General features: G+C 37.8%; 1 pseudogene; it reads right to left on the reverse strand.

Annotated features, from left to right (window-relative positions):
* Window positions 1–440: 440 nt before the first annotated feature.
* LOC135224244 (MOXD1 homolog 1-like) overlaps window positions 441–15,890 on the reverse strand; it is a 32,348-nt pseudogene continuing 16,898 nt past the window's right edge.

The following is a 15,890-nucleotide window of genomic DNA, read 5'->3' on the forward strand; positions in this document are numbered from 1 at the left end:
ATCATCATGCTCGATATTACAGTAATATTATGGAAATATACTATTGTATTAAAGGTTGCTACTAATATACTACCAGTGCTACCAGAATTTATGTCCATTACTTTTTATTCTAAATCACATTGGTAAATATAGGTCTACGAAAGCCGCGACGATACCATTCTACGGCGGTACCAAGAGACGTGAGGATCACAAAACCCAAGACAGTTCTTCTAATTTATGGGCTTAAACCCATAAATTATTAGAATCCTCAAAGCCCAGACAATTAATTGTAAAGCTAATAACGATCTGAAAACTCAAGACGATCACAAAAAAAAAAGGGCAAGACGATTACGAGAGGTCTGTCACAAAATCTACGATGACACCGAAAGACACGACGATCCAGAAAGCCACTAAGATCGCGTCTGTTAACACTGCTTAGTTCGAGGATATTGTATACTTACCGTAAGGCACGTAAACTTCCGAGTGGGACGGTGAGCATGCATCGTCTTCTAAAGGTTTGAAGGCAATGAAGTCAGGATACCTTACCGTCTCTGCAGCCTAGTAAACCAAAAAGCAATTATCTTATTAAACTCTCACAACATATAAATCAAACTTAAGTAATTCTCATTCAGTTATAAATAGAAAAAAAGGATCATGTCAAGGTTAGAGAACCCGCTATTTTTCAAGAATATTATACCACTGATTTATATATATATATATATATACTATATATATATATATATATATTATATATATTATATATATGTGTGTGTGTGTGTGTGTGTGTGTGTGTGTGTGTGTGTGTGTGTGATATATATTTTGTCTTGAAAAATAGTGGGTTTCCCAAATCTTGACATGATCCAAAATACATTCTATTTGCTCAGATCCTCTCACCCCCTGGATTCTTGTATGGTTTATCCGGCCGCAGGTATACTTGTGAGTCCCATAGTTCGTTTGGTCTTGTAATTCGGCAAGAACTTTCGGGTCTTGCCAAAGTTCTGGAATCATGTAGCATGTCATAGAGTGTTCTGTTCTCGTACTCTGGAAGCATATTGTAAAATTATTATATATATATATATATATTATATATATATATATACATACATACATATTACACATGTATTTATGAATACAAATATTAAAGCCGACAAATATCGGTGGTTATCTAATTCACTATACCTCGGGAATTACTTACACCCAAGGGAGGTGGCTCATTAATCAAATCACTGTATATCGGTGTTGCTTAACCAGGCAGCGGTTTAAATCCCACTGGTGACGAAGCACTTATTAATTAAAATTCACATGTGGGATTAAGTTATTCACAATGTATAATGAATTGAATATTAAGCGACATTTCCGTTGATAAAATCATAACGGTGTGGCAAAAATAATATATATATATATATATATATATATATATATATATATATATATATATATATATTATATATATATATATATATATATATATCTATATCTTATAAATAAAAGTGAATGTTTTTATGTGTATGTTTGTGCGCTATAGAAATCCTAACCGCTTGACTGATCTTGACAAAATTTGGCATGTGGCCATTATTTCACCCAACTTAGGTTGGGTGAAATAAGGTAGGTTTCAAACCTGTGTCCCCTTCCCCTCGCTTTTTCCCTATCCCTTTGTAACATATGTGGTAACGGCTTGAGCGATCTACTAGACAAAATTTGGCCACCATTTGACCCAACTTAGATAATAGGGTAGGTTTCAAACCTGTATAACCTTCCCATTCCCCCATCCCCTTGCCTTCCCCCTTCCCTTTGTACTTATATAAGGTAACTGTTTGGCTGATCTAGACAAGATCTGGCACATGTTCATCATTTAATCGAACTTACATAAGAGTGTATGTTTTAAACCCGTACCCCTCACCCTTCCTTTTGTGACTTATGTGGTAACTGCTTGACCGATCTAGACAAAATTTGGCCAGCATTTGACCCAACTTAGATAATAAGATAAGTGTCAAACCCATACCCCCTTCCCTTGACCAGTCTAGACAAAATTTGGCAAATGGGCATCATTTGACCTAACGTACATAATAGGTTAGGTTTAAAATCAGTACCCGCTTACCCATCCACCTGCCCTTTGTAACTTTTGTGTTAACCACTTGACCGATCTCGACAAAATTTGAGATGTGGCCATCATTTGACCGGACTTAGACAATAGGGTAGGTTTCACATCCACACCCCATTCTTCCCCCATCCCCCTTCCCCTTCCCTTTGTAACTTATGAGGTAACCACTTGGCTGATCTAGATAAAATTTGGCATGTGTCCATCATTTGACCCAACTTAGATAACAGAGTGGGTTTCAAATCGGTACCCGCTTCTCCTACCCCAGCCCCCTTACCTTTATATTGTGTTAAACGCTATGGGTTTATCATACCTCATTCATGTACTTGATACCATAGAAATATTCAAAATGCTTTTCTTTCCTGTGATTAATAAATATGTATCAAGTTTTGTAAAAGTAAATTATCAATTAATTACGTAGCTATAAGTTCCACTTATACGGCAGCTTGAAATAAAAATTTCGTGGGTAGCGCTTCAAACCATTGTGTAGGTGACCAGTCCCACCCACTGGTGGGAGAATAGGAATGACTGTAAGCAGAAAGCTCTGTTCCTGCTGTCATTGAGCGAATGGGTGATGGCGGTAGCCTGTTCATTATTTTCCAGTTATTTAACTGGATTTCAGTGGAGTGCATTCCCACTGAAACGCATATTTAGTAATCTTCAATGGAATCTCAGGATGAGTTCTTTCCTATTTTGTTATTATTGTGTTGATTCGTCAACTAATATTTTGTTTACCTATGCAACCCGACAATAATAGTTTGACCCCAAAAGTAGTTCTCGTATGTTTCGCCAGTCCTTTAGGCTAAACTTTGCATTATGTTTTTTTGTTTACCAGGCCTCGTTACTCGTAAACCCTTGGTATATAGTTTTGCTTTATTATTAAATTCTCGAAGGGTGTTTTCTGAGTATAAATACATGACAACTCTTTATTGCCTCAAAGTAATTTTTGAATGTTTTGTCATTCTTTTATACTAAAAGCTAGACAACTTTTGTCTGTTTATTTGCGTAGGCTACTTGCGAGTTGCCGATATAGTTTTGCCCTGGAAAGTAAATCTTGTATTTTATTTAAAGTAAATCTTGTATTTTATGTTAGGCCTAGCTTTACATCAGTCATGTTTATAGGGCGTAGGCAGCTCAGTAGATGTCGTTAAACAATTCCCTTAAAAGTAATTCGTGAATATTCGTCATTGATAGGCTTCTTGTGAACTGCCGATAGTTTTGTCCTAAAAAGTAATTTCTTGTATCTTATACCATTCCCTTAGCCCCAAAAATTTTTTACATCGATGATGTTTACAGGGAGTAGGCGACTCACTAGACGTCGTTAAACAATTGCCTTAAAAGTAATTCATAAATGTTCCTCATTCATGGGCTTTGTATGGTCCACCAGTTTAGTTTTGCCTTAAAAGGAATTCTTGTATCTTATGTCATTCTTTTAGGCCAAAATATTTACGTTGATGATGTTACAGAGCACAGTCTACTCGTAAATTCTTCAATCAATATATATTTGCTTTAAAGGTATATATAGTAATGGAATGTTTTGTCATTCCTTTGGGCCAAAGTTTTGCGTATTTTGTTAACCGAACCTAGTTTTGCTAACAGTCAGTAAGTTATATTACTTTAACCCTTTTGCTAACAGTCATGATGTTATCGTCGGCCAAGAGTCGGTCCCAGTAATTGCTTTGGGATAGTACTTGCTTCGGCAGTACATTTTGATGATATTTCTGAGATGCTTCTCATGTCTCCTTTACAAGGAGGGCACGTATCAAAGTTGAAGCGGAGATTGTGAACACTCCTCTTTTCCAGCAACCAGAAGCTCTCACTTCAGCATGATGCCAGCTCATCCTACGAGCGCTCGATGGTGCATACTAGCACCATCTACCATCTGGCGCCAGCTTGTGCATAAGCGCCAAAGCTCCCATTAGTACCAAAGTGTCCACAAGCTCCCTTAACAGAGGCACCAGTGGCCCGAGAGCCAAAACGGCCATAAACTCCAGAGCGTCCATGAGACATAAACTAGAAGGCAGTTATAAATATAAGAAGCACCTTATTTTGAAAATGTACAAGAGCCCGCCAGAGGGATTCATCCCTGTAAAGAGCTGTGCATAAATGAAACAAAGTGAACAGTCAGCATATACCCCATTTCTTCTCCTACTACTACCACCCGTATAATGTTATCCACTTGCTTCCAAGCCTGGCTCCCTTGCATCCTACCCACACCATTGCCAGTCTTGTGTCTGGGTTAACAGATATAATCCTTCCAAGTAAGTGTTGTGTAGTGGAGGAGGTGACTACCTGGCCCGCCAGTTCTCCTAGACCTAAGTCACTGACATATCTCCCCGCACCTGGTAGAGGTCATACTGAACCTCCAAGGGAGACTCGTGGGAATTACCCCAGGTAATTGCCTCCTCTGTCAAACCTGTTGATATTCCCAGATATCGACAGACAGCTGCTGGAAAGGCATCTTCATGGAAGTGTATTGGAGGAGGTGGCTATTCGGCCCTTCAGACATCCTAGAACTTAAAGGCTAGGTCATACTCCCGTTCACCTAGGAGGAGACATACTGGCGATCCAAGGGAGTCCGAGAAAATTTGCAGACTCCCTCCCTTCTGGGTAGTTGCCCCTCAATCGAGCTTCTAATCCAGGTCTCGACAGACAGCCACTGAAAAGCAGTCTTCATGGAGGTGTGGAGGTGGTGGCTTGCCGGCCCATTGGATATCCTAGACCTATATTCCCTGTCATACTTCCCTTGGGAGGACACATTCTGGCTGGCCAAGGGAGTCCAAGGGGTCTCTGGGCAGTTGGCCTCTCAGTCGCACCTGTAGTAAATCCCAGGTGACAACTGACCGCCAGTGGAAAGGTGTCTTCCTGGATGTGCACAGTTTTTCCTATAGTTCAGAGGCTCCCAGCCTTGAACAGGGCATAATAGTGAGAAATCAAACCATTAAAAAGGTCTGCTGTGGACGTGTCCCACACCCCTCAGGTGCCGCGTAAGGAGGTCAGGGAATCTGTGCCTTCTTGCAGTTTCTTTGGGACAACTTCGAGTGGCTTTCTCCAGAACGTTCAGAGGATTGGTGACCGAGCGCCTGCTGGTGCCAAAGTGCTCTTGGCTCCCGGGCACCCTTTTGCTCCTTAATTTTCAGTGGTTGCTGAGCAGCTGGTTGCCTCTCGGTTGTCCACATCATGGAGACATCCAAAAGGCCCATCCTCTAGGTCAGAGTTTGTTAGTTCGGGAACTTTTGCTTAGGCATCTCTGCAATTTTATAGGTCTTCATGATACCACTCTCCTCTTCAGTTCCCTTCTTTCTGGACTTGACATCAGTCTTCTATTTTCCACATTGGATTTTGGTTGATGAATCCACGATGGAAGCACAAGCTTACGGGTCATGCTCTCCGGAAGATGGAACCTTTTTACACATATTGGGAGCTGTAAGTATCTCTCTTGGGGGTTTCAATGATTATTGACCTTAGTTTACACATGTACAGTAGTAGTTTTCTCTGGACGAGACCTCTGCCCTAGTGTAAAATCTTTATGGAGAAAAAAAGGCATGTTTTCTCTCTCATTTTTCCTCCAAGCAGAGAACCTGCACTGTGAACAATTCGGGTTCAATTTCAATTCAAGTCATATTACCTCTTGGAGACGAACTGAGACCAGGTTTTTCCTTGTGGGTAGATCTTGCTTCCCCAGGTCAGGCGGAACAGGAGTTCTTGGGGCAGTCTGACTAAGGTCCTATTTGCATCTATCCAGACTCGAAACTTCAAAGAGCTTGTTAATAAAGTTTTTTGCTAGATGTATTGCATAAACTATCCTGGTTGTAGATGTCATTCTTCTAGCCTAGTCTACCAGAATAAGTTGGCCATTCTTGAAGAAGAGGTTGCAGTCTCTACCCCTCTCCTGACAAGAAGAATATGGTGTGGGTTTGGATGCCCCTTCTATACCTGAGGAAATCTACATCTTTCGTGCTCCATCAGTGAAGGGTATCGGACTATGCTTAACTAAGTATCTATGCACAGGGGCCCAGCTTTGACGACCTTATCTTGTCTTTGACATGTCCAAGCCAGGAAGGGATCAAGTCTCCTAGAACCTGCATGCATATCCATTACCTTGCTTTATCCCCTGAGTTAAATACCCTTCCAAGTAGCCTCTGGCTCTGACTAGGACGTACTAGTGAGATCCAGCCTCTTCTTTAGCTTTCAGGTACAATATGTCCCTGATTTCCCATCTGCATTGTCCCACTGGAAGTGGATGGGTTGTGGTTTTATCTAAGTGTAGGTGACAATATTATATGTTTGTTTTGTTTTGGTGCTGTGCCCAGGGCAAGGGCTGGCACCTATCATGCTCTACCAGCATTCGGACATGAACCTTCGCTGTAAAGCTTCCACTTATGTAGTAGGTGCTACTTGACTATACTGCCATATCACTACAGGTTAAGTTGAACGCCAACCACAGGCAGTATCCCAGTAGCTCTCTTAACTGATGAGGAATGACAAGCATTGTATTCAGTGCTAGCAACTTTTCTATTTTAATTTATTACATAACTTAATATTTTGGAGTAGAACATGTGCGTCTTCCACCTCCTGTCAATGTGGGAATCAGCTATGTAATTACTTGGTAAGTTATTTATTTATAAAAATGACATTTTTATAATAAAATTATTATCTACTTACCAGGTAATTACAGAATCAGAACACCCTCCCCCCCACTGATGGTTATAAGGCATGAACATATTGATTCTGCTTGCGGTCGTTCTATTCTCCTGCTAGGGGGTGGGGCTGGTCATCTGCCCAATGGTTTGAAGCGTTACCCATGAAATTTTGAATTCAAGCTTCTGTATGTGTGGAACTTATAGCTATGCAATTACTTGGTAAGTACATAAATAATTTATTTTATTATGAAATTGTCATTTTTGTGTTTAGGTTGAGTGGGTGGTGTGTTTAGTTTTAGTAAGGGTGTAAGTTTAGGTTTAGCAGGGGTTGTGTTTAGGTTTAGTTGGGGGTGTGTTTAGGTTTAGTGGGGGTGTATGCTTAGGTTTGATGGGTGTGTTTCAGTTAAGGGGGGAGGGGTGTGTGCTTAGGTTAAAATGGCAGGTAAATGGGACAGTCACTACAGTAATATCTGAATAAATGGACAGTTACCACAGTAATGTCTAGATAAAATTTACAATCAACACAGTAATATCTGAATAGAATGTACAGTTACCACAGTATTCATGGGTATAAGGGACAGTTAGCACAGTAATCTTTGGATAAATGGGACAGACAGTTCAGTAATACCTGGATAAATGGGGCAGTTACCACAGTAATACCACTTGGATAAAAGTGACAGTCAGCATAGCAATACTTGGATAAATGGGACGACCTCCAAAGTAATACCTGGATAAATGGGATAGTCACCACAATAATACCACTTGGATAAAAGGGACAGTCAGCATAGTAATACCTGGATAAATGGGAAAGTGAGCAGAGTAACACCTGGTTAAAAGAAACAGTCACCACAGTAACATCTAGATAAATGGAACAGCCATCACAGTAATAACTGGATAAATGGAACAGAAACTACAGTAATAACTGGATAAAAGAGAGAGTCAATACAGTAATACCTTGGTAAATGGGACAGTCACTTCAGTCATACCTGTATAAAAGGAACAGTCACCACATTAACATTTTAATAAAAGGGACAGTCAGCTTAGTAATTCCTGGATAAAAGGGCCAGACAGCAAAAGGAGGTGCAGGAAGTGCTGGGTTGGTCGGCTAGTGTGCGTGTGTGTGTGTATATATATATATATATATATATATATATATATATATATATATATATATATATATATATAAACCAATTTATGGTTAAATGAGAGAGAATGTTGATTGTAGATAATAGTACTAACTAGTGTGAGTGAGTGCATGAATATATATATATATGTGTGTGTGTGTGTGTGTGTGTGTATAAGTAAATGTAAATGTAATAAGTCACAATGCCCTCTTAGCTTCTCAAATTCTTTGCTCGTTTTCGGATACGCTTGTCACTACAAAGCCTCGAGATCCAACTTCAAAGAAATATGAAAGAAATCATGATGTCCGGTAGCGGGAAACGAACTTGCTACCGGACATCATAATTTCTTTTATATTTCTTTGAAGTTGGATCTTGAGGCTTTGTAGTGACAAGCGTATCCGAAAAAGAGCATAGATTTTGAAAAGTTAAGAGGGCTTTGTGGCTTATTACATTTACATATGTATCTGGTAAAAATGACCGGTAGATTCTACACACATACACACACACTCTCTCTCTCTCTCTCACACACACACACACACACACACCTACATACATATATATATATATATATATATATATATATATATATGTGTGTGTGTGTGTGGGTGTGTGTGTGTGTATACATATATACACACAATTCGCAACCAATATTTCTGTATATCTATAGAAGGAAATTAGGGCTAAATGAGAGAAATAGTTACGAATATTGTTTGTGTATAATAGTACTAACTAGTGTGAGTGCATGTAAGTTACAAAGGCTAGTAAAAGTGGGTGATAAAACATTTAGGAAGATAGAGCTGAAAACGAATGTTAACAACCTTCTGTTTGTAGTGCTAAATGTGACCCAGAAAGAGGGATTGGCAGACTTGAATGGATAAGGCACAATCGGTAATAAAGCGAAAGGAATGCTATAAAAGGAGAGAAGAGCTGACCCAGAATATCGGATATACTGAAGGTTAGCTAGAGTATTGTAATCTCATGGAATAAAATAAGAGGGTCTTGAAAGGCAAAAGATGGCATTTACAGTGCAAGTATCGTGGCACTGATAAGACAATATTGTCTGAGTTCTGGATTTTGAATATGGATGACAGAAAAATTTCAAATTGCCAAATCGAATTAAGTACATGGGGCGCAAATATGATGGATAGATGAGAATACATAGAAATCACTGTGTTAAAAAAAAATAGCTACCTTTGGGACTCTTTGCTACAATTCTTTTTAATGCCAACGATAAATCAAGCTCCTGAAAATCTCCAGTTGGGTTCTCCAAAAACTTCTTGTCCATTTCTTTGATGCGGTTTGTATCCATACCTGTATACCTGTAAGAAAATAGTATAAAAAAGGTTTTTATGTGTGTGTGTATGTATGTATGTGTATGCTTGCAAGTGTAGTACATAATATTACATCTTCTTTTTATCTCAAGATATTCTCATTAACAACTAGAATTAATATTGTTTGGTGACACAAAAACCAAGGATAGAAATTGATACGTACCCATCTGTTAGTGGAAACGTTTTCCCGCTTAAAGAACAAAATATAGTGTGTTATTTTAAAACAAACTCTTTACTGATTTATTTATTTCATGGAGTTATGTAACATTTATCTGTATATTACCATGAGATATGCTTTTATTTCTATATCCTGATCTAAGCAAAAACTCTTACTTACGAGCCCTTATCCTCGAAGTAGACCTTCTGAACGCCCAAAGGTTTATATATTTGAGAAGCCGTGGGAACCGAGAGGCACCTGGAAATTTGCATGCGAGGATAATAAGTGAAGTAAGCCAAACACATCTCGTCGTCAGTGTCCTCGCCTCCCTTTTTCAAAAGAGAGAGATACTGTCAGCAATGATCCGAGTTGGAGTAATATTATCTCGGGTAAAGATTATGAAAAGCTCTCGCACAAAGACTAAGAAAATCTGCGACTTCGGGTTGCTCGTCATTACACTCAAAATTACGGATGCCTGGGGAGGTTTTTTTTTTTTTTTTTTTTTTCTCCACAGCGATTTGCCAAAGCTCTTTCTCGGTATGCTAAAGTTGGAGATTTCAGTTCTGAGGGTCTATCTACTCTCAAACACTCACACATTGGCATTTTAAGCCACTAACATATAAAGAACATATTTCATACTATTTCCTCCTACATCCACAGCGCCCCTAAGATCCCAACGTCATACTACTTTCGACTTTGACAGCTTACTTGAAATTTCTGGAAGTACCTGAGAGATATATAAAAAAATGTCATACTAACAAAAGTAGGGATGGCTTTCCTTGTGGAGTCGTAGTCACATTCGACAATGAGTGTGTCCCCTGGCATGACGACCATCTCCTCCTTCAGGACCCTTTGTTGCTGGTAGTTGAAGTCGTAGTTCATATCTGCGAGGATCATTGAGATAATGATTAACAGAATTCAGAGAAGCAGTTTTGATTTGAAAGTACTAATATAAATAATGAATTTTTGTGATGATACATTTTGGAAGACGAAATCCCTGAAAGTATACAGTGAGATGAATTTAGGCTTGAAATTAGCAAGAAAATAGTTAGCTTAAAGTATATATTCTGAAAGATACATTTTTATTTTTAAATGATTATTTAAAAGAGTGCTCTTAAAGCTGAAATTATTAAACGCAAATTTTTATGTGGAATTATTTTGAGAGAAAATTTGGCTGCAGATGATTAAAAGAAATAAATGTTGATTTGCAAGCACTCAGAGATAAATTTCCATCTGAAAGTCCTTCAGCATATATCGTGACTCACCCTTAAATACTGTCGGAAGTTCCACTCCGTTTCGTATGTGTCTGACAGCGATGGCTCGTCCTAAGAGTTTTTTTTAGTGCGTGCAATAGCCCTTGGAATATCCTTATTCCATCCTTTGGGAAACTCTAAAAAACGTGAGTGATTTGGTTACGTAAGTGTCAAGATTTGAGTCGTAAAAATCAAGGACGCTTTTGTAGGTCAAGATTTTTCAGTATTTAATCCAACATTTTATCAAGTCATTTTATTGGTAATCATTCAGTTAACTCGGAAGTCTCCCACCTGGGTACAATCCCCAGAGCAAATACCGGTTGTCCTCCAGTGTTGTCTTGGAGGGATAATCATAGTTGGTTCAACATCACTCCCCAGCATAATGACCCCTCCGTCTAATTCCCTCGTTTGGTCCGTATAGTAGAGCCGCAGGCCTGAGCTGTCTACCACTCCTGTTTTTAAAAAATCGTGAAACAACATTTTGCCTTTCTCTGGTGTTATTGGGATTTGACCCTAACTGAATATATGTAGACTTTACAAAAAAAATATTACAGGAAAAAGTATGAGCAAACCGCCTAGAATGATAGATAGTCAGTGTGCTAAAACTTATGATATAAACACAATCCTAGGAAACCTCATATAACGAAGAGTTCTTATTCAAATTGTGAATGAATCACGGTCTTTAATACAAATTGAGTTTCTGACCTTGTAGTATGAAAATTGCAGAATTCGTTCATTGTTACAGAAAGAAGGCATTGAACGAATCAATATTTGAAACATAAATTACCCAGTTTCTCATTCTGCAAACTCAAGGGTATGATTTGTAAGTAAAATATTTGAGTCACTAGGATTCTTATCAAAGTTTGACAAGAAATGCTCACCTGTTTTGAGTTTCGGATTATCATAGTGAATTTGCATCATGTAGTAGTCCGCACCTCCATATGCCTCTCCCAGGGGCAGGCCTACGTGTTCAGGGAAAAGCTCACCTGCAATGAATCAAATTCAAATCACACCTGCGACAGATGGCTCATTTTGGTAATTATCGTTTTAAGTGTTTTTAATCATTAACCTTCACATGTGTGAGTTTTTGTAACTTTTTATGTAATGACCTAGAGAAACTTTGAAAGCCACCAGTCACTGTTACAAAAACTTATCATTATTTCTTTTTGCTAATAGCAGCATCCTAAAGCAAGAAATAATGCATATTTTGAATAACGATCGTTATGAACCGGTATGCGAAAGCATATTTAAACGTGCAAATTCGATGAAAGACTGTTAACTTTTGAATTAACCATAAGTACTTGTATGTATGTCTGGATAGATAATAACATCTTTTGCTGCGTGCTCTCAGGCACTAATACAATATTTTGTCAATTAGACAAACCGCTACCCACGACGAGAAGAAAATTCCCATTGCCTGAACCAACTGAGCGCAAATAAAACACGTTCTTTGTTCGAATACATGTTATCATATTTATCCCCAGTTCTCACCTTCAGAACCATTGCCCAAGCAATGATAGTGTGACTGCAGTAATACCCAGGACGAGGGCATATTGGCAGTCAAGCATTTGTCCGTCCTCCGGCGATGAGCCACTGCTCGTAACTGCACAGACGCTTTCGTTCACGTGGCACTCGTACAGGAGGATGTGATGTAACTTGCTCGTGGTTGCCATTTTGAATTACGGGGTGTACTGCAATTAAGTCATAGGAACCCTTAATTTAAGCTTCTTAACTTACAATATCTATATATTTGTGTACACATACACACCGGTACATAATATATATCGTATATATAATATACCCATTTTTTATATAATACTATATATATGTATATACATACATACATACATATATATATATATATATATAATATATATATATATATATATATATATATATATATATATCTGTTGTATACATATACACATTTTACATATACTATGTGTTGTTTGCACATTCCCACAGGTGTAAAAATGAGAGACTGGGTGTAGGTCCTGACCGGTTTCAACTTGATTTCTAAACCGTCAACGGAAGCCTGATACATAGTGTAGTAATCACAATATATATATATATATATATATATATATATATATATATATATATATATATATAAATATATATGATTATATATATATATATATATATATATATATTATATATATATATATATATATATATATATATATATATTGTGATTTCTACCACTAGCTTTATTGAGTTGACTCCTCTTTGACAAACTGTCAGGTGAGGATTCATCTGACAGTTGTCAAAGAGGAGTTAACTCAATAAAGCTAGTAAAAAGAAATCACAATATATACTCAAGAAACGGTAACGACAAACATACGAACTGTTTTGAGACTACAAATGCGTGGATTTGTAGTCTCCAGTGGTCTGTATATTATTCGGTACTATTCGTATAGATTGTAATTTCTACCACTAGCACTAATGTTTACCCCTCTTGTGACAACTGCCAGATGTGGATTGTAGTCTCAAAAAAGGTTGTTAACGTCAGTCTTTACTGCCGCTTTATATAGTATTATATATTGTATATTTAACTTGCCCAGTAATTACATAACTAAGAGCTTCCCACCTATGGCAGCTTAAAATGGAAAATTCGCGGTAGAGCTAGTTTCGGTTCAGGTGTAGTTAATGTGCCCCGTCCCTACTACCAGGGCTGACAGAGCAAACGACCTGGCAGAGAGCTTCAATTATAAAATGTTCATTTCTGCCGCTATATGTCAGTTCTTTGTCGAATGGCTTGGAAATAAAGCTGAAACTGGTCAGGACCTACACAGTCTCCAATGTTTTCATCTGTGGTGATGTGTGTATAAACGAGTCACGTGTTAATCATACATATAAATAGGTTGATATATATCTATATACATATATATTATTGCTGTATTTATGTGTTTGTGTGTGTGTGTATATATTATATATATATATATATATATGTATATATATATATATATATACTATATATATATATATATATATATTATATATATATATATATACAAAGGGGGAGAGAGGTGGGTATGTGTTCTTGTGTTTAAGTTACTAAATTATAATGATTAAACAGATGCTTCTGACAAAACCACGTAAACATATGAAAGCATACCCTGGAATACATATGAATGTAAGTACTTGTCAGTTTTAAGAGTGGGAAGACACCTATTTCGTTAAAAGAGTTTAGTACTTGTTAAGGAAATCTGTTTAATCAGTTTGGCATCTTACCCCAATCAGGTGATTCTTAGTCACTAGACCTGGAATCCGATATATTTGGCACCAGTATATTGTGTCTAAATGATCTGGTAACTTTACCTGTTAGGGAGAGAGTTAATCAATAGAATCAGTTGAATCTTTGTTACAAGCGTAGGTAACATTGTGTAGAAATTTTCTATTGAGAGTTCATTGAATATCTATTAATAATTAAAGAGTTAAGATATTACTAAGACTCTTCTTAGAAAGTTTATAATTACGGAAAACATTTTTTAACGTGGGACTGCTGCTTCATAATGAGTCAACCTTTACTTACTTAGCAGTTTCATATCTTTTCCGTAAATAATGAGCTGAAATTTTTAAGGTTTGACATGCTCTCAGCCTCGATTTGTATATAATAATTTGGTAAGTATGGACTGAAGCCCTTCAAGAACAAAACTCAAACACTCACTTCTTCAGTAAGAAAATCGATGCTCTTTACATCCTCGGAGAAAGTTGGAAGAGAAAACCTGGGCTCCCGAAGGTAGATGCTCTTGGTTCCTCTCTGGTCGTGGATGCCCATATCCATATCGCCCTCAGGATCCCGGTAAGAGTACGCCCAGATGACCCTGGTCGTGTCGCCGGAGAGTTTCATGTCCTCGGGTCGTCGCAGGTGTTTCCAGGGACGCGAGAAGCGAAGGACGGTGTGGGTGTCGTTCTGGTATCCTCCAGCTACCGTTATATCTTGTTGCTTGTCGATAAATGGTATCATCATGCCAGTAGCGTGGCGGTCCTGGAAGATTTGTTGATGACATTTAGAAACGGGGAATCTCTAACCAAATAGTTCAGCATTCATAATGTAGTTTTATTTTTCTTACCTACTTCAATGAAGTTGGTACAGGGTTGGCTTCTCCCTTGTGTTAAAAGGATATCTCCAGAATGGTTAAATGGGTCATGGTAATTTTTATTATATAGTTTAATTAGGTGACTCTCAAGGAATTCAATTTTGGGGGAAAGCTGAACGCCTTGAGGGTGTTCGTTGGTAATATTTCTTCAGTTAATGAAGATATATTACTAATGAAAATGTCTCTCCTATTACGACCCCAAGAGTTTTTTGCGATATGGCGATGAGAAAGCTATTCCCTTGTAAGGATGTTTACAAGTTTTATCCTTAAGAATCATAGATTACTCCTACAGTTAGGTTTGATGATTTTATCAGTTGCCTGACCATTATTAAAGTTTAGTAGAACAGGTGAACGTGAATTCAGCTGTAAACATTCATTACCGCACTAGGTGAACAAAGCTGTACTTGTATTCACGGTCTTGTATCTGTTTGCAACTTTCAAAAAGATCTTGTCTTTTCGTGATACTGTGAGCCAAATGAAAGACTTGGAGACAGGCAAAAGCAGCGAGTCAAGTATTCTGTATGAATATACTGCATTTTACCATTCAAGCTTACTTTTATAAATCTTTCGTCCCATTCTGATATTGGTGCTTGTTTGAGCTACTCGAGATCTGTTTTAAGTTTCAAATAAAAGGTTTCGTTTCTTTAAAAGGCAGGGATTTCACACCCAGCAAAGTCCATAATGAAAGAGTTACTTCATCCCTTCCTGCCTCGCTTAGGAAGATTTGCATCCTAAGCCTAGGCAGGAATTGTATTCCGCGCCAGGGATGTACCTGAACTGGCTTCCTCTGGTATCAGAAGTCTTCACACTATCTACCTATAGCTAATGGAAGCCTATAGCTTTACCTTCATGAACTGTATTAACAGTTGCACGAATTCTTGACCAACAAGCGTGGCAACAATATCGGTAGATAGAAAATTAGTATTACAGCTAAAATACCCTTGAGACTCACCATCTTGCATACGTTAATATTTTTCGATAAAGGCTGCACAGTTAATTAGCCTGAATAATAACAAATGTTAAAAAGGAAAGAATAAACAGTATGTGCCTACTCCATCCTTTATCACCTTTCATATTACATTGTGATGGCTAATAGAGGCCCATATGCAACATTTAAAAAAAAATTTGCCTTTTCGCGAGACCGGGTAATATGTAATGGTTTTATAGAATTTTTAACTTGAAGCACATTCATGAGTTTCATA

Source organism: Macrobrachium nipponense, chromosome 10 (assembly GCF_015104395.2).
Source record: "Macrobrachium nipponense isolate FS-2020 chromosome 10, ASM1510439v2, whole genome shotgun sequence".
Classification (NCBI taxonomy): domain Eukaryota; kingdom Metazoa; phylum Arthropoda; class Malacostraca; order Decapoda; family Palaemonidae; genus Macrobrachium; species Macrobrachium nipponense.